Below are 26,150 nucleotides of genomic sequence, written 5' to 3' on the forward strand. Positions count from 1 at the left end.
CAAGAGTTTGGTCTGTTTATTAAACCAATAAGAGCCTCAGAGCATTTTGTCTAATGGGCTAAAAACTCCAAAAGCAGGAGTATATTAACACCGATTGAGAAGGGTGTGGGGAGGGGCTGGCTTCTTGACATTTTTCTTCCTGTCTTCACCACAAAGCTAATTTTATAGGGTTGTCCCTGTCATGTTTAAGCTACAGGTAGTAAGGGGGAGATTGAAGGCAGATAAAACCACACAATAGCATTCCCAGGCCTTGTTTCCTCGCCTCGCGGAGGGTGGTTCTCTCTCAGAGGCATTAAAGCGTTGTGAGGTAATGAAGAAACAGCACAGAGAAAAGCAAACAAGTTACAGCAATAATTGCATTGAGACCACCATCCTCCTACTCTAGGTGACTCCCCCCACCAGTGATTCTCCAATAAAAGCCGTGCAAACTTTTCCATAGTTTTAAAAGATAGGAGGACTTGGAGCCCTGGGTTGGTGATGTGAATGGGCATATTACAAGAGAGTACATAGATATTTCTGGATTAATGATCAGGCCTATCTCATGACTGAGTCTCATTCTCATCACTGAAGCAAGAACAGGTGAACGCTGAGTCTTGGCCAGAAGGAAGTTCACTTATAATAACTAGCTGTGGGGCCACAAATATTTACTGAAAGGCATGACATGCTTGGTATCAGTTGAAGTTGTTAATAGAAAATGATCACAATTTCTCCACAAATATGAAAAAATATGAATGGGTCATAAAGTGTTCCTTAAATTCCTAATAAAATTAGTTATAGCCTTACTCTTTAAATTTATTCCAATAATCACCCAAACCATCACACAGGAATCTACGACAATACTTCAGTTGTGTTGGACCCCAGTACAATTGCTGAGCATTGTAGACTATTTTAGTAGGAATCTTATAGTTTGGATAATGCCCTAACTTGGGGCCCAGACACCAACATTTCTCTGTAGGTTAAAAATTGTCTGTCCAACTGTTTGTGACAAAAACCCTAGTTACTGCAGTTTGCTTATGCTGTATCAACATGCTACTGCTCTCCCACTTTGGAAGGAAGAGGTGTTTTCTACTTTTCCCCGATAGTGGGGAAGTGTTAGTGCTGAGCCATTCAAACTCTTTCTCTTTGTCCCTCTTGTGGCCAATAGAGTACACTGATAACCAGGGTGTGAAAACAAAGACATCCACAGCTACCTCAACAGAACCAAAGTCACCAGTCCACACTCACAGGAGTCTATGACTTCAAAAGCTTTGCTAGCATTGAGTGTTGACTGGCAGAAATATTTGCTTAATTAAGTCCAGCAATTTCAGCAGGTAAAACACCAGAGCGTGCCATGAAACGACATACCCCAAAAGAAAACTGCCATGAAATAAGCCAAAAAAAGGACTGTTCAATGTTTTCTACATAAATGTGAGCCATGGGGACATATTAATTTGTCGAACTAAAACTAAGCCAATTACCTATTTCCAAAATTTCCCACTAATATACTGAATATACATTTGCTTTTTAATCTGCTTTCTTTCAGACAAAATCATTGTAGACCTATGGTTCTCAACACCGGTGGTACATTAGAAACTTTAAAAAATCTACAAGTGTCGAGGCAGAATTTATTTTAACAGGTCAGAGGTAGAGCCCAAGCCATGACAGGTGTTGATATTCTCCAGCTAAGTACCGGGCTTAACATTCCCCCTGGTGATCCAAGGTTGAGGGATACAGTCATAGATCATTAACAGAAGATAGGCACAGATGGAATAAGCAGGGTTCATGGGAGAAGAACCTAGACTTGAGGACAACCATCCATTAGTTTTTCTGTGAATGAAGAAACAAGGTACACTATCCAATCTAAGCAGAAGACATCTTTGTTTAGCTCTAAGGTTGACATATTCCTAGTTGAGCCCCAATGATATATGTGATTGGAAAGAGACCTCCACAAACTAAAGGCAGATACAGGCATGTTTAGAAATGCTTCCCCATGAGAGACTCAAAACACTGCAGAAATGTGGAAGATGAGAGGAGGTAGAGCATCAGGAAAGGCTATCTGCAAGAAGTAGCTCTCGAAATGGGCCTGGAGTAGAAAGATTCCTAGGAGGCAACTGTGGGTAGGGTGAAGTCTCTGGTCAAGTACAAGAAGGGAATCCCTTTTCTAAAGGTCAGGGCTCTTTTCATGAAAAGGAGAAGGTATTTCACCGTTTTTTTCTTTTTACCATTGTTCTTTTCTGTTTCCAGACTAGGAAAAGTAATGAAAGCTAACACTTACTATTTATTGTGTGCCAGACATTGTTTTAAAAGCTTTCCACTTAAACCACTTAATTGTCAGAATATTTCTGTAAAGTGGGTAGTGTGCGATCACCCCTGTTTTACAGACAGGTACAACAACGCACTCAAGATCACAAAGCAACTAAATGATCACTGTCTGAATCTCTCTGCTCTTCTGCCTCTTGCAGACACTGTCATTGGCCGAAGCCACCTCTTCCATGAGCAGCTCGGCTCGGAGCTCACTGGTGATAGATGCTAATGCCTGGGAGGTGGCCTACTGTCTAAAACTAGCAATGCTCTGGACTGGAAAAAGATCATGGACCCACCCAACTACCGTTCAGCTGATAAGCTAGGAGACCTGTGATTCATCAGAGCTCCACTGAGCACAGAAGTAGCTAAGTCTGCAGCCTCTGCCACTAGAGCTGTGGTTTGGAGCAAGAGAACCCTGACCTGTCATTTTCTCTGACGATCCCAGCTCACCTTGCACAAGATTATACAGAAGCTCCTTTTGCTCTTTCAAAATTATAGTGGCATAGATGATGCCACTTTCCTTCTCTTTTGAAACTCTCCCTCTACAGCAGCAAGTTATTATAAAGGTTCAAATAGTGAGGTGTCTTGCCTAAGAAATCCAGACAAAGAGCATTTAGCAAAGGTTTTAGGAATGCCCCAGAGAATGGGTATGGTGTAAGCCAGTGAAACCTATTTTTTTCTTCTTCTCACTAGCCCAGTTAATGGAAAAAGACACTTACTGAACACTAACCATGCACAGGGTTTCTGACTCAGAACAGAACGTAGCTACAGAAGTTACCAAAACAAAAGGCAAGGTGAGAAGTGTCACAGGAGAAGTCCTAAAATACTGTGGCCATTTGGAAGTAGAAGAGAGGGAAGCAGGGATCCTATATGGCTTCTTGGAGGAGGCAGTGCCAAAATAGGCCTTGTATCTGAAGGATGTCAAGGGAAGCTGTGGGAGGAGTGAAGGGCAGTGAATTCTGTTGAGAGGAGAGATCTGAAATCTCTCCTGGATGCAGAGGGCCCTCCAGGCTACATGCGAAGCTCAAGGAGAACAAAGAAAATGTTTGCTGCCAACTTCCAAACTTGCACAGGCGGCAGAGTTGGGGGCAGGGAAGCTCTAAGGTCGTTCATACAAAGTAGCCAATTTACAGTTATGGTTACACTGGAGTCAATTAAAGTGTTTTATTAGTAGGAATTTGAATCTCTTACCTTCATTAACATTTAACAGTAAATGGGAGAAAAAAGGTAAATAAAATATTATCTGGCTTTTTAAAGGTCATTTCAGACTGAGCATTGTAAAATGTGAGCTGGGGAAGGGAGGGGATGGCCGTTGGCGTGGATTTAGTGCATGGGGCCTGCCACACCTATTGGTCTCTAGAGAGATCTCATAGGACTGGCGCCAGAACAACCTCTCTCGGCAGGTGAGGTGCTCAAAGGTGCATTCATTACAGGTAGCACATTTGGGACGGGAGTGGGGAAGGAGACCTGACGTGTGAGAATGAATATTTTCCTTCAGATCTTAGATTGTAAATCATTTGGGGTATGTAGCTCTTAATAATTACTCCCATGATCAACATCTACTTTTTAACAACCCTAGGCTAGCAACCCAAATTGATTAAATGACATACCTAATCATTCCCCCAAAGGAAACCCTGTACCCAGGTCTCCAAGAGACCACAGAGGGCCCTGCGGAAGCCCCAGTCACCGGAGGAGGCTGCATTCATGTTCCAGGTGCTCTGTGGACATTCCACATTAAAGCCTGCTGGTAATGGAAGCCAGAAGCAGAAATATACTTTGCAAGAATAGAAACGTTCAACCTAAAAAGAAATTCCTTTTATTTTTTTTAATTTTCGAATATGGAGAGCCATAAGCGATTACGAAGCCATCCAAGAGCTGTCCCGTGAATAGTTCAACTCATCTTGTCACCCAGATAAGACCTAATGTGCATCATCATCTGACCCCGGGAAGGTCTCCAGGAAGCCAAGATGTTCCCACTGTTGAAGCAAGAATTTCCTTGAATTTCACTATCAGAATGGGTGGACGAGAGAGAGAAGACTCACTCCTTCCATGATGGGGGTTTCTGGAGATTTCCAGGTGTTAGTGACAGCTGTCCTCCTTAACCCAGGCGAAGGAATGGGCGGGGAGAGAGACAAACCCTAGTAAGTGAGAAGTTTCCCTTCTGAGGCAGTAATAGGAAGGACAGTCTTACTCAAATGAGTGGGCTGCTGGGTTTAATCTCTTTCTTACGGCATTTGACTTTACTGCATCTGAAAACAGGGGAGAGATGAAATCACAGCAAAATAAGTATTTCCTAATTTTAAATAAATATTGCTAATCATAGTGATTGTACTCAGAGCACAATGCAAATACACAAATACAAAGAATAAAATTAGAAGGAAAAAAGGATATTTACATACATAAATACAAACCAAAAATCCAATTTTAATGTGATAAAAGCATCTGTGCTAGTTCTCTAAATGTCAAAGGCTACTGCTAGCTGACCCTCCAGCACTACCCCAATTAACAGCTGAGGAGACGGCTTTTCATTTCTCCAAATCTGAAGGTAAATATCATGGACTTCAGTGCAAAAATGATGAAGACCTTTTCCTGTTCCATTTAACAACTTTATTTTGCATTTGATCTAGCAAAGAAATACAAAAAGGTTTCTGGAAGGAAGTGGCAAACCAGAGCTCTAAAATAGCCTCCCCCATAAGCTCTCCCAACTTTATCCCATTCCCTTTTCTGGTCGTAGAGGATACACAAGCGATTTGTCACCCACCCTAAGGAGTCCAGGGGTACCATCGAGCCTGAGAGATCTTCAGTACCGAGCTGTACAAGGCCACGGTAAGTGGTTAGGGAAGACTGAGACCATTTTCCAGGTCATTAAGAGAAGCCAGCATATTCTATGATGCAAGTAGATCTAGGTGTTATTATCCAAAAAAGTTGTCATATTGGGCTCCTGATAACCACTGAAACAATCTCCTTATTAAAAAAAAATACATTGAACTTATGAGGTCAGGCACTGTGTTTTTGCCTTAGAGAAGGTCATCACACCTCAGTCCTACAAGAATAGTGTGCAGTAGGTGGTTTTATCTCAAATGCAGAGGACGAAGCTGGGCTCAGAGACAGAATGCAGTCTGCTCTGGTCACTGTTATATCAGCCTATGTCTTCTTTCAGTCTGTGCTCTCTCATGATGGTAATTTGGAACTGAATAAATGTAATGACCGTTTATTCCTACCAACACAACAAGGCTTACTTACCCACTCTGGGACACTAACATGGACCCACCAAAAGCCAGCTCCAGAAGGGACTTTGGAGATCTGGGCACTTCCCCCAAGGAGTATGTTGAATGGGGAGACAGGCTGGCAAAAAAATACCTGGCGGTGCTGTTGTTCCACAGTCTGGGGCCTGTAGCATGCAGTGAAGAATTGCTGACCTCTCCACTTTCTGACTAGTGAAGAAACTAAGGCTCATAGCTGAGTCTTAAAAGTCAAGCTCCCAATTCCCAGTTCAGAGATAGCCACTGTATTCACAACTGAGAAATAGAGAGCAATATATTAAAAATATACAGGGATCTTGGAGTGCTGGGTGGCTCAGTCAGTTGAGCATCCAACTTTTGATTTTGGCTCAGGTCATGATCCCAGGGTCGTGGGATTGAGTCCCATGTCTGGCCCCACGCTGAGCATGGAGCCTGCTTAAGATTCTCTCTCTCTCTCTCTCTCTCTCTCTCTCTCTCTCTCTCTCTCTTTCTCTCTCAACCAATTAATCAATCAATAAAATTAAAAATGTATAGATATCTAAATGTTGTTTCACCTCTGTGAACTGGCTGGTCCCTGCACCTGTGCCTTCCTCTTTAGGCAAATACAATGAGCCCCTTGTAGCAATTCACACATTTATTTTCCTGTCCTCTCGGTAAGAGGTTCTTCCCCACTACATAAATTCATCAGGAAACTTCAAATTCTTCAAGAAAGATGTTCTGGTTCTGAACCTATTAGATGCTTCATATATGCCAGGCATTGAGGGGTACTTCTCAATATGTTATTTCATTTAACTGTAATTCAACATTATAACACAGATGCTAAGTCCATTTTACAAACAAAAAACCTACGGCTTTGGTGGTTTATAAAAATTTCTCAAGCATTCATACCTAGTGACTGACCTAATGTCAGACTAGGTGTCCCATCTACCAACCATCTGTCATCACTTGGTTCCCTCTACCTCTCGTTTCCATCACATCTTGGCATCAATCCCCTCCTCCTCAATGAAGAGATAATCACAGGAAGTACCTTTCAAAGGCTAAGATCCTATCAGGTAGGTGAGTTCTCAAGAGATGTGAGTAAAAGAAAGACTTACTGAGAAAGAATTTCTAAGAACTGTGACCACATTTCCAGGTGACAATGTCAGATACACACACATACACACACACACGCACACGCACATGCACATGCACATGCACATACACATATTATTCACTTGCCCCAAAACAGAACACATCCATGGTGAACTGAAAGCTCCTGAGACGATTGTGTGCAGAAGAAGGAAAAAAAATCAATGATAAAAGCTCATGGTCATTTACAAAAATATGATCTCATACACACATACAAACACACACATGGTATAAACACAATGAAATGGTTACCTGTGAAGGCATGCTAGGGAATCAGAATGGGGAATAAAAGAATAAATAAGGGAACTGTGATTAACTTAATAATCTACTCTTAAGATTAACATTTTTTTAAAGATTTATGGCAGTTTAAGAATAGTCTATGCAAGAGATTGCCCATAAAACTGATAAAATTCCCCAACCCAAAGAGGTGTTACTGTAGGTATGAAATTGACAAGAAGAGGGAGAGATGAGCTCTCCACTTGCTAAAAGGGGAACGGATCCTGCTTAGAAAGTTTATAATTATGGGCTCTTGCTGTTCAGTAATTGCAAGAAAGCCAGCCTGGCCCCAGCCCCCTTGCCTGCTGGGAGGGCAAGTCAGAATTATGGACTCACATGAAGGATGGACACTGGTGGATGGCACCCATCAGAGCGCATGACAACAGGTCTGAGGCTCTAGGTCAGAGACAGCCACCCCAATTGACGCTGCATGTAATTAAAAGGCATTCATGGAGCAGAAACTGACCCTCACCATCTTAGGCATGCCAGAGGCCACTCATCTGAGGCAAAATTCTTTACTGTTTTCTCCTTTGCTCTTTTGGTTTTAAAATAATGAATAGAAATCATGTAACTTGGCAAAATAGAAAATAAATATCCTATCATCTGGCCAGTGTTTAAAGCGCAAAGGTTTTTAGTGGTTGTGTAGTGAGGCCACATACACACGCACAGAGGCAGAACAAATACTCTGATGAATAAAAATATGAATTTGAGAGCAAATGAGGCATGAAACATATTGGCCAATATAAAACACAGAAGAAGGTCATATTAAAATTCTTTTTAATCTAACCAGACTGGGTTGAGCCAGAATACCCACCAAGACAAGACTTTCAAGGAAGTTGCATTTCCTAACAAGTACAGAAGATCGGAGTTCTTTTATTTGTTATAATTCAGACACAAAGAAGCCTAGGATCTTACTGGACTGTGATTTTTGAAGGTAAGACTATGAAGGTTTAACATATCTAAAAATGTATCAGTGACTCATCGTGAAAAAATTAAATATGCCTTAAATATTCCTGTACTCACCACTTTTTTTTTAAGTGCCTCGTCCAGGAGGCCCTTATGTTCATAAAAAGCTCCTTTAAAAGCATCTCTCAAAGTGGAAAGGACAGGTATTATTTTCTGGGTGAGGAACTCAGAACAGAAGGTTCAGGCCTCTTTCTCAAGCTCTTATGGTCAGGGGTAGTATAGTCCAACTAAGCATCTGACGTACAGGACTTCTCTGCAGTACAGCCCCAGCCAATCTGCCATTCGCGAGGCTTCAGAGAGCCATTGTGAAACGTGCACTGTTTGGCCCCTGCTGCTCTTTTAGGCTAAGCTGATTTCAGGAGGCTGCTTTGTACCAACACAACCCATATCAATCATCCCTTTCTCAAAGGAGGCAGGATGGTACAGTAGCTGAGAGCTAGACAGGCCTGGGTGCAAATCCTGACCCGGTTAGATACCTGCTATGGGGCTTTGGAATGTTGCTGGCCTCTGTAAAACTGAGTTTTCTCCTCTGTAGTGATAATAATTACTGTCTTCCAAAGCTCTGGCACTAATAAAGGCCTTGGCTCACAGTGAGCATTAGTACAATTTCTCCTCCACAGTAGGCAAAGGTAAAGAAGGAGAAGCATAAACTTTCAGGGCATGATCAGAAGAGGTCGTGCATGGGGTAGCCTGGGGCTTCCTAGTCAAGTCTCAAGCAGAAGGACCTAGGAATGCAGACTTTTCCGTGCATGGAATTTATCACAACCAAAAGAACAATGAGAATAAATGTCTTAGAGACTCTGTCACCCCACCCCCACCCCACCACATGCACACCCAGAAGCACTGTGGGTCGAAAGAAAACGGATTCTTTCAAGATTCCCAGACCAGTCTGTGCAAAGTGAAAAGGTTTCCAGCCCCTGTCGGTTCTGAGAAATACCTGAGCCTCGCAAGGCTGAGGTCACCTGAAGCTCCTCAGGGGGCTCTCTGTCTGCACTAATTAGAGAAAGCAATATTGTTTGAAAGCATTCCCTTCATCTGTCTTCCAGCCTCTCGTTGCTCCAGGATTTGGGTGCTCGCAGGCCCAGGCCACACAGCCTGCCAGCCCTTCAAAGACGGGGGATGAACACAAGCGCACCAAACAGGTGGTGGCAAGAGACGTGCCCAGACTGCCTTGGCCGTTCCGCTCCGCACCTTCCTTCATTCTCCTTATCATTTGTCAAGCAGAGGCAGGCTGGTGAGCTGGGGCTTCCACACCTTCAAAAGGAAATATTGACTAAATGGCTATGCTGCTGCTTCTATGACCTCCTCTTTACCTGCTAGATACCCACAGGGATTCATATTCTCAAACGAGGAGTCATCGTTAGACTTTTCTCGCTGACATCCAGAGGCCCAAAGGAGAGTAAGAGAAATGAAGGGCCAGTCTTAGGAGGAGTTAGGAACTGCACCAAGAAACTGGGAAATGCAAAATTAACTTGCAAGGGTAAGAAGCTGAGAATTCACTTAGAAGCTGAGAAAAATATATTCTGTGATGATGAAGGAGTCCAAAATTCCACAAGAATTTGGCTACTCACCCAACTGGCTAATAATGTCACCTCTTTGGAAAGCTGCCATTTTCCCTATATACCCACAAAACTTCTCTTCTTAGAATTTTAGGAGACGGACCCCTAAGATGAGAAAGGGACACAATGAAGTTTTTCAATGTTGGCTCAGCTAACGGGCTTGGTGAAGTAGAAAAAAAGTTTTTGAGTGGAGCAAGGAGGACTAAAGAAGGAAAAAAACAGGTTGAGGTTGGGGTGGGGGAGGCAGTGTTTTGTTTTTCTTCTCCTCTAGTGGGAGATGGCTGACCAGAAATTGGAAGTACACATTCTGTGCAATACAAAACAAATTCTGCAGCCCTGGGTATTCCCAAAGAAAGTCCATAAACTTGAGCTCACATCTTGAGGTAGATCACAGGCCAGAAGACTAAGATCTGAGTAGAGCTTAGGCCTCTTATCCCTAACCACTCCTCTCCAACGCTCTTCCAGAAGTTTCCTGGAGAATCTCTCCTAGCCACTCTTTTTTAAAAATATTTTTTAATGTTTTATTTATTTTTTGCTACAGAGAGAGATAGAGCATGAGAGGGGGAGGGGCAGAGAGAGAGAGAAGGAGACACAGAACCGGAAGCAGGCTCCAGGCTTTGAGCTAGCTGTCAGCACAGAGCCTGATGCAGGACTCGAACCCACAAACATGAGATCTGACCTGAGCTGAGGTTGGAGGCTTAAGCGACTGAGCCACCCAGGTGCCCCTTTCCCAGTCACTCTTAACCACACTAGTCACATCTCCAAGTTACCTCAACATATACCCCTCCTTGAGGAACAGAACTATAACTGGTTCCAAAACTGTTTCTGTCCCCAGATAGAACTAAAGACAGAATTTGAGCTTCCTACATGTGTGAATTTCCAGCATGACTGTATGTAAGGATTTTTTCCTCTAACAGTAGAAGTTTCATTTATCTTTAAAGGTAACCTTGACCAGTCTACTCAAATAAATGAATATTTCCCTCTTGACAAACGCAAATGCATTTCCCAAGAATCCATCTGCATGACCATCTCACTTGAAAAATACAGTGGGTAACATGAATGTGATGCTAACCATCATTGAAACTCTGTGGGTTTCTTTCTTTTCTTTTTCTTCCCTCCTTCTTTCCTTCCTTCCTCCCTCCCTCCCTTCCTTCCTTCCTTAATTTCTTTCTTTCATTTTTGAAAGGTGTGGATAGGCATCTTCTGGTTCCTCACAAATTGGTATCTATCCTGAAGGAGAAACACAGGAAAGCACAGGAAGTACAGGCATGGCATGCCTGCGAAGGCTGGGCTGTCTCTATTCAGCTGGAGCCCAGAGAAGGACCGAGGGGAGCAGCAGAAGATGAAGTCAGGAAGGTAAGCGAAGTTCATATCAGGATGGTTTCCAGACATTTCTTTCCTTCAATGGGATGCCATCTAAGACATTTAAGTAGGTAATATATGGGATATGTATTTCAGTTCTGTGATAGTGTGTGGAGGTCCTAGAAAAAGGAGGACCTAAAGACAGAAGGAGGAGACCATCCTTCATTTGGGAAACAAACACTGAATGCCTGCAGGATGCCAGGCGCTCTGCCAGGCACTGCATGCATGCTGATGAATGAAGTCAACACTTTGACTGTCCTGCAGCCTGCAGTCCAACAGCACGTGGGGATGCCAGTGGAAGGCACTGACGGTCCCAGGTGCATTTACAATGTGAAACAGCCACATGGGGTGTACAAGGGGGCCTAGAGTCAATATGCATTCTCACAAGTTTAAACAGGAATCGAATTTCTGAAACTCATGTCATCTGAAGAAAGCCTGCTTTCCTAATCATTATCTGTGGGTTTCTACTCAGAAGAGAACATTTTCCTTAAAGCTTTCCTTGTCAAACTGAGAGGTGAGAAACCTGCCCGAGTAACCATGCAATTAAGTAGCAAAGCCCTAGGGTTAAACCCAGGCCTATGGGGTCAGGGTCTTCCCTCCATCGCTGGGTGCACAATAAAGGGTTTGGAGCATAAGCTCCAGGTCTGAATTTCAACTGTGGGACTCAGTCACTACAATCCTTCCTCCCCTTTTCTACATAGAAGTTGATTATTATTGCCCAACATTGTACAAAAGTCAAGGGAGATTGGACGTAAAACACACCTGAAGCAAACTCTCAGTGGGTCTTCCTCTTCTACAAAGGAAACCTTCACCTTCACACCATCTTTTCTACATCCCTTCCTGGGGCCAAAAGCCCTTCACCTAAAGAAACCAGCTTCCCTTCATTAACATTTCTTTCAGTGACATTTACATATTTTATTCCACCCTCTCTAATTCAGTGAACACTTCCTCTCACCCATTTCTATTCTCAGAGTTTGCTAGTTCTTAGCAAAAATAACAGATTTATTGCTTCAGTTCCCACAATGCACACGTATTTATTAGGTCCTGCCTTAAAGCAAATTCAAACATCTTCTATGATCATTGTTTGCAAGTGTCAGAGATCTGGCAATCCAACCTCAAGATGACTCTTAACATATAGTCTTCCATCTGGAGCTAGCTACCCATAAGTTGTGATATTTCAGTGCCTTCCAGGTGCTCTGTATGACCTGCTAATTATCTGTCAAAATGTAGGCATCAGACACAAATCAAATAGGTGAAAAGAACTTGATCTAATCTCTGTTTCCCAGTTTCTGAGTCTCTGAATACCACATACATCAAGCCTGTGTCTTGTTCTGGGACAGCACATACTTTAACGCATTCCCCAAAGCCCACAATTCTCTGCAAAGAAGTGTTACCTCTGCGGCTCAGATTAATAAACCAATTCTCCTTCCTTGCTTGAGAATGTCAGGACAATGTGGAGCTGACCCAGCCCCCTCCTTGCCAGCAGGCATGTCGCAGTGCCCTGATATGAAGGTCTCTTGAACTTCAGCATAGGAGAAACTCTGTTTTCTAAGGAGAAAACTCCGGTTTGGAGGCAACTCTTGACAAGGCTCTCTGATTTAATTTGTTCTCTCCTTTGTGGACAAATGTTGAAGGAGATAAGAGCTATCATAGCATTTAGCTTTAATTTCCCTTCCTGAATTTCAGGAAGAAGTCCCAACTTTTGATAAGCAAACCAGCTTCAATTATGTGGGACATACCTATTCATAAATTCATTCAACTAACAGTTATTGAGCACTTACTGTGTCCCAGGTCCTGTGCTAGCTGGAATATAAATTAAAAACATGATTCTATGGTCACAAACATTAATTCCTCAAGATTTTATATAGTATCAGTGGCCTTTGTCTAATGAGTGTTTAATGTATACAGCCCAAATCCTCAGATTTAAAAGGTAGGTCAGCAATTTTTTAAATTGTTCTTTAATGTTTATTTATTTTAGAGAGAGAGAGACAGAGAAAGTGCAGAGTGTGAGTGAGGTAGGGAGAGAGAGGGAGACACAGAGTCTGAAGCGGGTAAGCTGTCATCACAGAGCCCAACAAAGGGCTTGAACTAGTGAACCATAAGATCATGACCAGAGCTGTCGGATGCTCAACCGACTAAGCCATCCAGGCACCCCAGCGATTTTTTAAAAAGTATACTCTCAGGGCACCTGGGTGGCTCAGTCCATTGAGTGCCTAACTCTTTGTTTTAGCTCAGGTCATGATCTCATGGTTTGTGAGACTGAGCCCTCGTCGGGCTCTGTGCTGACAGAGTGGAGCCCACTTGGGATTCTCTTTTCCTCTTTTTCTGCCCCTACTCCACTTTCTATCTCTCAAAATCAATACACTTTAAAAAAAATAAGTAAAAAGCATACTCTTTTATACTCCCATGGAACTTAAGGAGGGTAGGGATTTTTGTCTGACCTATTCAGGCTGTACCCCTAGCATCTTGAATAGTGTCTGAAACATAGTAGGTACTCAATAAATATTTGCTGAACAAATCAATGATGCTCTTGACCCACAAGTACTTAACCAAGTAAGTACTTGGGGAATACTAGCACTATCTTCCGTAAGAGTCACCTTAAGGTGGCGACCGAGCGGCCATTTCTCTGGGGGCTGGAGGAGAACACGTGCACAGAGGACCCCTTGCCCCTCACCTGCAGATCTGGGATGTCCTGCCCCATTTGGAAGCAGCCAATCATGAAGCTCCAGCTTCCCATCACCCTGACAGATGAGGCGACCTATTCCATCCCGCCACGCCCCTGAAAGGCCCTTTTTGATCATCTGCCCTCCCAAGATCAAACCCAGAACCCCCTCACCCAGACCCCCCCCAATCGCCTATCAGGCGGCGACTTCTCCGATTCCCCACTCCCAGGGTCATGGGACCTCGCCCGGGAATCGCAGATCCCAATAAAGGCTTTCTTGGCTCCGTAATGTGATCTCTTTTTCCTCCCATCTCTGCCTCCGTCTATTAAATCTTACACCTTCTAACCAACAAACTTAGGAATAGGCCTACTTTGTAGGAAAAGATGTTTTATATAAATTGCCAATGACATAAGCAAATGTCTATGATATCTAGCTGCGAGCAAAAGCAATTTATAAAACAATATGTTTAATGTAAGCCTATTTTTAAGCCAAAATGTAAATCGTGGCTCTTCAGATTGATAAGCTTTGGGGGTAGTTCTTATTTTCCTTCTGTGTATATTCAATGTTCCCTAGAATGCACAATTAAAAATATTACTCTAAAAGAAAGTTCACAATCCAAATTTTGATCTGATTTTCAATTTGCATCTGGAGACTATTCAAGGCCTTCCATCTAGCTAGAAATGGCAAAAGCCCTATTGTAGGAGAAAAGAGAGGAAGATGAGGTTCCTAGGTTTTGAACAGGTACTGATATTTCATACCAGGTCTGGAGAGAAGAGAGGTGGCCCTAAGAATCACCAGATAATAACCAATCAGTGACCTGTGTCAAAAAGCTAATTATGCCAGTTATAGGGAAGGTCACCTAGATAGATGGGAAAGGTATGAGTGCAGAAAAGACAATACACCAAAAATGAAAAGGACACTTCTTGAAATCCAGGAGAATAATGCCACCAAAATCCATTTAACAATAATTAGCTATATTTCACTGGAGTCCCAAAACAGACTTTTCCTAAACAAGATCAGGAATGTAAAGCCAATTTTTTTTTTCAATTGCTACTCTCTTTTTTTTCTCCTCCTCTTTCTCACCTAGGGAAAAGGTTAACTAGGATTTCAAAGCCTAGCTTAGCTGCAGCTTCTCTGGAGTTTGGCAGCTGTGGGGGTTTGGTGTTTGAATGCCAGTTATCTGCTCTGCCAGCAATGTGTTAGGATAATCACCCACTGAAGGATTTCAACACATTACATTTCCCCAGAAGCCTCTGTCTAACAAGGTAATTTATGACCTGTTCAGGAATCTGGTCTTTACAAAACAATAAATTCACACTTGTGCTGGACTTCAAAGCTGCCATTATGAGCCTTGGTAGCAGAAGGCATCCTGTAGCTGAAAGCCAGATCAACAGATAAGTGAGGCTTTAAATGATCTCTTTCACGCAGGCTGCAGAGGGGGCAAAGCTGACAACCACTGCGGCAGCATTTGGCTATTCCTGCAAAATCTGACCCTCAAATTGGGTCCTCCTGACAATGTTAAAACCATTTCACCCACTCTACAGAATGTGAGATCTGTAGGATTTAGGAGGTTGAGGAGGAACCAGGTGTCCCCCATGGGGACGGGCAGCTCCTCCTGCCCTTGGTAAGATCTTGCTAGAATGCTGACAGAAGCCCAGTCTTCCAATGCCATAGCCAGCCTAAGTTCAAGAAGTCTCTTTCTGGAAAGCAGGGGCATAAGCTTCTCAATGTTTCCAACTGGCTGTTGAAGTCAAGGGCATTTTTTTCATTGAAGTATAGTCAACTTACAATGTTATATTAATTCAGGTGTATAATATAGTGATTCAACAAATCTATCTTACTCATCAAGATAAGCGCACTCTTAATCCCCTTCGCCTATCTCACCCATCCCCTACCCACTTCCCCTCTGACAAACACCCCTTTATTCTCTGCATTTAAGAGTCTGTTTTTGTTTCTGTTTTTGTCTTTTTCTTGGTTTGTTTCTTAAATTCCATATATGAGTGAAATCGTAAAATACTGGTTTTCCTATGACTTAGTTCACTTAGCAATATACCCTCTAGGTCCATACGTGCTAAACATGAACTCGCACATGCTAAGTAGACCTCATTTTTCCAATGCTATCTTACATTTAACTTGTTAAATCAGATTTTGTAAAACTATATTTATTTTGGGAGAGAGAGAAACAGAGAGACACAGAAAGAGAGAGACAGAGAGCAAGTGGGAGAGGGGTAGAAAGAGAGCGCATGCATGCACGACAGAGCGCATGCACTCAAGTTGGCGAGGGGCAGAGAGGGAGAGAGAGAATCTCAAGCAGGCTTGATGCTGTCAGTGTGGATCCTGATGCAGGGTTTGAACCCACAAACCATGTTAATCAGATATTTTTTAATATAATTTTTTAATGTTCATTTATTTTTGAGAGACAGAGTGTGAGTTGGGGAGGGGCAGAAAGAGAAAGATAGAATCTGAGCAGGCTCCATGCTCTCAGCATAGAGCCTGACACAGGGCTCGGACCCAGAAACCATGTTAATCAGGTATTTTTCATATAATTTTTTAATGTTTACTTATTTTTGAGAAAGAGAAACAGAGTGTGAGTTGGGGATGGGCAGGGAGAGAGAGAAAGAGACAATCTGAAGCAGGCTTCATGCTCTCAGCATAGAGCCTGATGCAGAGCTCAAACCCACAAACCAAGAAATCATGACCTGAGCCAAAGTCAGACGCTTAACTGACTGAGCCACCCAGGCGCCCCCATCAGATATTTTTAAAAAGCAGTCCCTCTGTATGACAATGGTCAAGGCTTCAACATGGAGTCCACTTGTCCCTCTAATCTACCTCAAAGCCCCCTCAAGTCCTCAGACGGGAGACGTATCTTTCTGGGGGTAAGGGAGTGAAGTGGGAAGAAGAGAGTGAGAAGTCATGTGGTGCCAAGATGACAGAGAAGCTGGTGGCACCAGTACCCACACTGGGTGCGCAGGACAAGGAACAAGCTCACAGGGAGAATAGAATGAGCTCTGTTTCTGCAATATTTAGTGTGAGGCCCCTGGCAACCAGATGAGGGCACTTAACAAGGCACTTAGAAATTCTGACCCAAAATTCACAGGCAGAGGTCCAAGCACAAATAAGAGAAGTTTCTGCTTTCTTTCTAACGAGGTGGTTCCCAAACATGGCTGCCCTTTGGACTCACCTGGGAGCTTTAAAAAGAACTTATGCCTGGGTCCCACTGCCAGAGATTCCGATGTAACTGGTCTGGGTTGTGGCTGGATGTTTAAGAATTTAAATCTCCCCAGGTGATTCCAGTGTCCAGTTAAGTTTGGGAACCACTGCTCTTCGTGTAAAAGATCTGGTTCTCCTTTAAGCACAACCGTACAAACTGTAGGACGCTTTATTCAACATCCACACCCTTGGAATTATACTTAAAAAGGCAGAGATTCAAATGATAATTACCATTCATAAAGCTGACCCTTGGACAATGTGGAGGTTGGGGGCATCAACACTCCCCTCCCCCCACACAGTCAGAAATCCCAGTATAACTTTTGACTTCACCGAAACTTTACTAATAGCCTACTGTTGACCAAATGACTAACCGATAGCATAAACAGTCAATTAACATATGCACGCTGTATGTTATATACATTGTATAATGTATTCTTACAAAAAAAGTAGGCTAGAGCAAAGAAAAAAAAGTTAAAATTACAAAGAGAAAATAAATCTACAGTAGTGTACGTGTATTTACTGAAAAAACTCTGGATATAGTGGACCCGCAGAGTTCAAACCCCTGTGGTTCAAGGGTCAGCTGTACTAGTGTTCTGAGACTACTGCAACAAATTATCACAAATTTGGTGTCTTAAAGCAACAGAAATTTGTTCCCAAAAGTCTGAAATCAGTAATGCTGGATGAAAGTAAGGTGACAGCAGGGCCACACTCCCTCGAGAGTCTCAGGAGAAGAATCTGTTCCTTGCCCCTTCCAACCTCATTCTTGGCTTCCTGGTAATCACATTCTTTCAAGCTCTACCTCTGTGATCACACTGCCTTCTCTTCTTTTTCTGTGTGCAAATCTCCCTCTGCCTCTTCTAAGGATATATAGGATTGTATTTAAAATCTACGTGGAAAATTCAGGAAAATCTCCTGATCTCAAGATCCTTAATTTAATCACTCCTGTGATGTCCTTTTTACCATATGTGCTAATGTTCACAGATTGGGACCCAATATCTTTGAGGGACTATTTAATCTATAATAGTCAGCTCTCAAGGACTCACATTTATGTCCTGAACAAGATAAATTCACCCCCATTTTACTATCCTGTAAAGTCTCCACCCATTATAGTAGCAACTCATATTCAAAATCACATCTGGGTGTGAGTCCCAGCTCTGTCATTTACTACCTGGTGAACTTGGCTTCATATTTAAGTTGTCTGAGCCTCAGTTTCCTCCCATGTAGAATAGAGATATTGATAGCACCAATTTCATTGAGGTTTATAAAGCTTAAATAAAATAGTGCCTGCAAAATATTTATGTAGAACCAGGCCAGGCCCATCGTTAGCAGACCAAAAATACTGGCAACTGTCTCAGTCCATTCAGGCAGTGACAACAAAATAGCAAAGACTTCGTGGCTTATTAAGGACAGAAACTTTTTACTCACAGTTCTGGAGGCTGGAAGTGCAACATCAGGGTGCCAAAATGGTTCGGCTCTGATAGGAACCCTCTTCCAGGTCGCAGATGGCTCTCTGTGTCCTGACATGACAGAAAGAGAACTCTCTGGAGTTCCTTTTATAAGAGCACTATTTCCACTGAAGAGGGCTCTACCCTCGTGACCTAATCACTTCCCAAAGACCCCCGCTCCTCCTAAAACCATCACTGTGGGGGTTAGGATTTCAAAAAAAAGAATTTTGAGGGGCCACAAACATTGAGTCCAGTGTAGTAACGATGGTCAGTAACGGCAAACCTTATAAATGTTATCCCAAGAAATGAAGTCCACATCAGGTTATTTGATGGGCTGTTAGGATTTTAATTAATTATACTAATATCAGCTAAAGATTATGTAGCTCTTTACGTCAGGCGCTCTTCTAAGTGCTGTACAGATACTGACTCATTTGGTTTTTGGAAATAGCATTGTGAGGTAGATACTATTATTTCCCCCTATGTTACAGATAGAGAAACAGAGAGAAATTAATCCCAGGTCACACAGTGAACACGTGGGAGAGCCAGGAATTGAACCCAGGCAGACCACCTCCCCTGTCCTTGCTTACAGCCACTACACCATCTCAGCTTTCACTGTGAAAGGGGTAATTTGTGACATAGCAACCTGTCTGGTCTGAAAGGCAACTTCTATGGTTCTGGCTAGCTGATTTCTAGAGTCCACCCCAGCTTTAGCATCTTAAATACAGCCAAGGAGACATTTCTGACTTCCCAATTTGTTCCTGGATAGGAGAAATTCAGACTTCAGTGGTTCCAGCTGTCAACCTCCTGCAGCCTTTGGGCAAAGAACACCTTCTCAAGTCCATGCGGTTAATGTTGGCACTAGCCACTTGGCTGCCAGACTAGCGAGAGCTCATGAGCAGAAATTGGGAGAGTCTGGGGTTCCCACCCAGCTCATCTCTTTGAACAGGCTGCAGCTGCCTCAAAGGTTGTTCTTTGGCAGGGATGTGATTGCAAAGTTCACACTTGAAAGTCCATTTAAGAGGATTTAAAAGAAACAACAACAGAAGCAGGTGGAGTAGAAGTGACCTAGTCACCTTTTGCCCTTAGTGCTGCATCAATAGCTGGGAAGAGCTGGGTGAGCCAGCAATGCTGCACCATAAAGCTCTGTAACTGCCAGCCGGTGGTGGCTTTGAACAGAGGGCCTACCAGGGACACTGCTCTGGAGCAAAGTGATCCCCAGTGAGGGAGAGAAATGCGGCTGGAACTCAGCAAATGTGGATGGGAGTGGTTAATGGGAATGGTTGGAACTCACCAGCAAAGGTGATTTGAACACTTCTTGCCAAATAGAGGAGGTCTCTTCAGTGCCCAGGTTAGGCTTGTGGCTTGTAGGGGTCTCAGGTTTGAGGAGGGGGAACAAGTTTTGCAGAGAATTAAAGACTAGCTGCCTACAATGTTGGTTTTCTTATTCCATGAACAAAGCAGTTCAAGAATCTGCCCATTTCCATTGCTTAGTAAGTCTATATCCTGAGCTGCCCCTTCGTGGGAAAATGAGATGGTATGAACGAATACACAGGGGTGGTGACGAAGGGAGAGTGGCAGGAACGGATAATCTAGTGATTCCCCCAGGTTCAGAATCAGAAATATTTAGGTTTGAAAAGAAAATATTCTGTCATCTATTTTAAGACAAAGTGCCAAATTCAAATGACATAGTCTTTAGAAACTCTGCCCCTCCCCTCACACCAAAGAAAAAAATCACTGCATGCCATCCTCTCTTTTTCAAAAAAGAGATTTTGGTTATTATTCTAAATGCTTTTTAAAAGGCATTGACTGGGGCACTTGGGTGGCTCAGTTGATTAAGCTTTTGATTTCGGATCAGGTCTTGATCTCACAGTTCCTGGGTTCCAGCCCTGCGTCAGGGTCTGTGCTGACAGCTCAGAGCTTGGAACCTGCTTCGGATTCTGTCTCCCTCTCTCTACCCCTCCCCTGCTCAGCTCTGTCTCTTTCTATCTCAAAAATAAATATTAAAAAATTATAGATAAATTATCAAAAATAGATAAACATTTTAAAAATTTAAATTTTTTAAAATTTAAGGCATTAATGACTATTATTATATGTAGTATTATAATAAGGATAACTAATCATTCCTGTTTGCCTGGGACTCAGGTAAACTTTCAGTGCTAAAACCAGGAAAGTCCTAAGCTGACCAGGACGGTAGGCCACCTTAATTACAAACAAAGGAGATGATAGTGATATGTAAGAAGTGAGCTCACCCTCATGTCATATCACTTATTGACTTTTCTGTTTACTACCTAAGTCATTCAGCTGCTTAATATCACAAATAAAGTCAAATTTTATTGGCCATTTCTGACACCTCTTCTAAAAGTCCCAGCATAAAGCTGCCAGTCTTCTGTTTTAGACAATCTTTAGCCAATTCCCACCTACTCTCCTATATCAGGATCATGTCAGTTCAGAAAATGGCAACCACAACATTAGGTTACTAATAAGAGTGGGAAAATTAGGCCTTTTATCCCATTTCAAGTAAGAATGCCTTTTCATAGAAATTAAGGCCTTAGATTTACTTTTATAACTTAATTTAATCTTCTGAAAAACACGATCCATTTTCCTTAAATTTACTGTTCATAAAAAGGACTGTTGTGATACCCTGGCCTGTCACAGCATTACTCATACACACACACACACACACACACACTTCTGAAACCTTTTCTGAAGTGAACATGTTTAAACAGATGTAACCTGTGATGTATTAGAAAGAGCACAAGCTCAGGAATCAGGTTAATTTGACAGAGGGAATGCCTAATTTTGCCTCAAATTCCTCCTCTAAAAAATGGTCTTATAATTCTCACCACAACATAAATTACTGGTTATATGCTCCAAAATGCTTATTTATATAAGATTCCAGTGAAAATGCCAGAGTTTTTTCAAATGTCCTTTATCTTTGTTTTTAAAAATATAATGGCATTGTTGGGCAGCATCTGTTGTTCAACTTGACTTTTATCCTAGGAATTTAAGCTTGTAAAAAATTCACATACAGTTGACTTCTTTGTTACTATGGGTTAAAACAGGAGCTGGCAACAGAAGAGTAATAGTTGGTAACTGCTCATAACTTTGTAAATTAAAAGATCTAAAGTCCATTTATTTTTTTTAATGTTTATTTGTTTTTGAGAAAGAGAGAGAGAGAGGCCACAAGCATGCAACGGCAGAGAGAGGGAGACAGAGCACCCCAAGCAGGCTCCATGCTGTCAGCACAGAACTCAATGTAGGGCTCGAACCCATGAACCATGAGATCATGACCCGAGCCAAAATCAAGAGTTGGCCTCTCAACTGACTGAGCCATTCAGGCACCCCAGATCTGAAGTTTAAAAAGGACATTTATTCTTCTTTTCCTGGTAAGAACATGTTTCTTCTGTAAAGCAATGTGCTCTTGTGCTATGAATGATGCTAGAAATAATGTCACCAAATAAACCTGCAGCAAAGTAGATTTTCCCTCTAATTTCAACTATGCAAAATACTCCGGAGTCCTGAGGCACTGTGACAAAGTATTTTTTCTGGGTAATTGAGAGATAATTGAATTACTTTCCATTTTAACTCCTCCTATTGAATTTCTAACTAACATTTATTTTTATTATAGTATTCTAATTTGCCCAAAATGTTAGCGAGTTGGACTTTGATTCCATCAGTTACCTTGTCTTCAGTCAACACATTATCATAAACAATCTCTGTTTTGTAGTAGAGTTCCAGGAAATGGAATTTTGGCTGCAAGAGTGTGTACTGACCACAGATCAACCTGTGGTAGGTTTAGTGGTTCGTAAAATATATGAAGTACTTGCGTTTTGATTTAAGATTATGAAGGAAAGATATCAACATTTATTGAGTGACTGTGCAGTCCTGTATCCTGTGGGTACTGAACTGCAAGGTATTTCGTCCTTGCGTATTGTGAGGGATAACAACCACCAGTTCCATTCTTAGTGAGGAATCGGAGTCAGAATTAGACATTTCCCCTCTATCAGGTCTTACCCTGAAGTCTATCCTCTCTTGATATTCCACAGGACAAACCTGTTTCAACTTGTTCTGCTCAAAACAGGTTGCAAAACTCTACAAAGGGGGGAAAATGTATGACTTCTCTAAGAAAAACCTCTTAGAAAGCTGTAGAAGCTTACAATGGCATAGGACTAGTTTCAGTTTTAAGACCTTTTATCCATGTATTCAGAATTTAACTAAGATGCCTCAAAGTTAAAGTGTGCAAAACCAAACGTTCTGTCTTCTCTCACCAAATCTATTTTTACTCTTTAAGTCAGAGTCTGATTATGGTGGGGTAGAGGTGGGTGGTGGAAAAAATATAATAAATAAATAAATAAATAAATATCCTACCAACACCAAAAGGTAGATATTTAAAATTTTATTTTACAAATTTTATTTTACAAATATTTTACAAATTATACAAATTTTTATTTTACAAATAGCTTTACTAAAGCTAAAGTCTCTTGATGTCACATCCAAGCTGGCTGATCCCAAAGCTTATCTTTTACTTACAGTGAATTTCCCCCCCAACATCCACCATACAAGCTAGAAACTTAGAAGTTAACATACACTTTTTCTTCTTCCTTCTCACTACTTGTTCACTTAATCCCACTAATTCTACCTCTCAAACATCTTGCTCTATCCCCACTGCTATTACGTTCGTTTGGGTCTTACCTTCATTCCTTACCTGGTCTTTAGCAAAATTTTCCTAACTCAGCTCTTGGATACCTGCTTTTGCCCACACTCACATACATATATACCCAATACATTAAGTGGTACCTTGATGACCCTTGGTAAACTCCAAATCAATCAGATCCCTTATTCAAAAATCTTTCAATGGTTCACCATTCTCTGCTATAAAAGGTCCAAACTACTTATAGCAGAAAAGGTTCTTCATTATCTTTTCTCTACAATCTTTTCACTTATCTCCAATCACTCCTTCAGACAACCACACCAAATCCCTTAGAGTTTCCAATTTAACTAAAAGTTTCTTGAGCTCCAACTATGTTCCAGGGAGTTTACTGGCCATGGAGACACAGCAATGAACAAGACAGAGCTAGTACTTGGCCTCATAGAGCTAAGAGTTTAAAACAGGCATTAAATAAGTAACAGCAAGATGAATACTAACTATAAACCACTAAGTGCAAGAGCACAGGGGAACAAATCACATGAAGGAAAGTGTTATGTTTAACCTGAGATGTAGAGAATGACATGAGTTAATCCAGCAAAGATGAGAAATCACCCCAAGTAGATAAGCAGTACTTTTGTGCATGCAGAATGCCTCTGACGCATTCCCATGCAAGTTGCTACATTGCTTAGGACTGGGTAGGTATCTCTGCCATCTGCGCTACATTGAAGACTTTCTCGAACACAGTCAGTACACTACTCATAGTTTATAACCGAGTCAACCACTGTGCCTGGCAGGCCTGAATGTTCACATGTTTTTTGGTGAGGCTGGTGATGACATTAGGCACCTTGTATGTGATACTACTGCGACGTGTTAGTGAATTACAGATAAATTTTATAACACTGCTCCAAAACAGACAATATACTTGTTTTTACAGATACAGAAACTGTGCTCCGGAGAAGTTGAACAAGTCTCCAAAATTAAATACAAGCCAATGAGATGGGATCAGATTCAAACCCAGGTCTATTTAATTTCACAGTCTTTGTATTCCACTAGGACACTGTGCAACTGATACTTAGAAGGAACAGTGTGACTATAACCAAACTTCGCTGGGTGTTAAACACCAGGAAAGAAAGAAGTTGTCCTTCTTTTTGTTAATAATTTGGTCTTCCACACTGCCTGGGAGTTTCGAGAGTGTCAACCTTTTCCCAAGGGCATTTTAATCTCATAGAAAAAGTCCAATTTCTGGTATAAGACTGAACCAGATCACCATAATTAAACCAACTCTTTGCTTAAAAAAAAAAAAACCTCCTCTTTAACCATCAATAGCTCCTCTGCTAAACTTCAACTGGCATTACATGTTAAAGAGAAGAGTTGAAGATAGTAAGTCTTAACAAAAGGCCACTGCACTGGATCCCTGATAATCTGGAGAGAAGCAGTCAGGAGGACTGCAAAGGCCTAAGGAATGAGACGGTGGTGGGGAAGCTGGAGTAGCAGGTAATGTGTGTGGCAATGACAGCAATATTAGCTGGAGCTAGCAGAGAAGGCATTTGTTAGCGCTAGAGACACCAGAATATGTTGCAGAGCAGAGGAGAGGAGCTAGCTGAGGGCAGATTCAAGATGCAATTTATAGGTGGGTGGGTGTGGGATGAAAGGCAGCGGGAGGGATTAGCTTTGGCATGGTGAATGACACCTATCATCAATAGCAAAAGGAGGAAAGGGGAGAATTCCCATGGAAAGGATTTGAGATCAGAAGCAAGTGCAATCCCCAGTATTTTTTTTCAAAAAAATTCCAGTTTTCCTTAATTTCTTTACTGAAGATTGCATGAGAGACTTCAGTAGCTGTACATTTTCAATCCCCTAGATGTGCGTTTTGTGGAAGGTTTGGGTGTAACTTTTAACAAAGAGATAAAGTAGATAAATTTTAAGAAGCTGCCTGTGGCTGTGGCTAAAGGGCTAGAACATAACGATGTAAATGAGAAAATGGAACAGGAATTGGGTATGCTAGGGATTGGGGCCATCTGAAAGGAGAGAGAAGGAGAAAAGTGGAAGATAAGGAAAGTACAGAATCATTTTGTTCTTATATTCATTGGGCCTAGGCTGCATAAATACGGAGCATTTCTTCCTTCATCCAGTACACTGCTGTGAGAAGAACACAACAAAAATGGTTTGGAAACTATAAAAAACCTTGTGTTGTTGTTAAATAGATGGGTACAAATGTAAACGGGTGCATAGGTGGATAGATAACTGGAAGGATAGATAGAAAGTCAAATAGAATATCTAGATAGAGAATAAAGAATAGAAAGTCATCATATGGAAATATTTCAAATATGTCTCCTGATTGGAAGACTATCAGTGCTACATCATTAGGCAGATGAGGAGAAAGACAAGTGATCTTTTCTCTGACTTTTCAGATTTGGTCAATATCAGGAAAGATGGTTAGCGAATGGCAAAAGGCTTTACCCAAATCTGTTTATTTAGTAAGAGCTAAGAGTAAGAGTTAGACACGATAAACATTTTTTTTTTTTTTTACATTGCAAGCAGTGGGATGATGTTTGGTATTGGTACTTAATAATTTCAAAGCGATTTGTTTATGACTAAGTAAAGTTGTTTTGATCTAAAGGTGAATTTGTTTACACTGAGGAAACTGTGTCAGAATGTTGTCATCGACATCTGTTGTCAATAAGCAGTCAGTTAGCTCAACTGTTAACAGGTACCACTGGGGACTTCTTGATAAGAACATATGAAAGAACAGCTATGACATAATGGGTATTTAAACTTTAGGTTAATGTTTGCTGATCAAAATAGCTCTCCAAAAACTTTGAGACACACTCGCTCCAGCTGTGGCTTGGCCAATTCATTCTTGGTCAGCAGTGGTGTTAAACCGTGCAGCATTTTCCTTAAGAAAATGTTCCTTAAGGAACATGTGTTCCTGCCTCAGTGGGGCTACTCCTTATAGCCTGTGTCACAAGCTGTGTAATGATCCCTGAAGTACTAACCTTCAGAGCAGCCCACCTTGCCTGCCAACCCCAGTGCCGTCTCCAGCTAGTTTACTCGCCCCACTAGTGAGGGGCTATGCTAGCCAATACCTGGCTTGACTTGGAAGGACTATCAAGAACCATTTGTAGAAACGTACACCTCAATTAAATTTAGACTGACTTTCATCTCCTCTTTACATGGAATAATGGTATAATTAATATATCATTGGTTTGGAGTAGGTTATTTCTTTAATGGCTTATTAAGAGATTATCTTGTATACTGTTGGCTTGTGAAATATTATTTCAAATTATAATTCCTGCAGTTATCCAGTATTAAATAAATTATTGGCAAAGACAATCTCAACCTCTGAGTATTTGCTTTGAACAAAACAA

The 26,150-nt window shown here is 41.7% G+C and overlaps 1 long non-coding RNA gene across 6 annotated transcripts in view; it reads right to left on the minus strand.

Annotated features, from left to right (window-relative positions):
- Positions 1–26,150, minus strand: part of LOC115302889 — a 332,633-nt gene that overhangs the window by 79,510 nt on the left and 226,973 nt on the right. For 3 of the 6 annotated variants that reach the window (XR_003913694.1, XR_003913691.1, XR_003913692.1), the window contains exon 5: positions 18,115–18,206. This is a non-coding gene — a long non-coding RNA (uncharacterized LOC115302889). Of the gene's footprint in view, positions 1–4,102; positions 4,533–18,114; positions 18,207–26,150 lie in introns of those variants that run through there. The other 3 variants (XR_003913689.1, XR_003913693.1, XR_003913690.1) reach the window with 2 other exon arrangements.

This window comes from Suricata suricatta, chromosome 9, assembly GCF_006229205.1.
Source record: "Suricata suricatta isolate VVHF042 chromosome 9, meerkat_22Aug2017_6uvM2_HiC, whole genome shotgun sequence".
NCBI lineage: Eukaryota > Metazoa > Chordata > Mammalia > Carnivora > Herpestidae > Suricata > Suricata suricatta.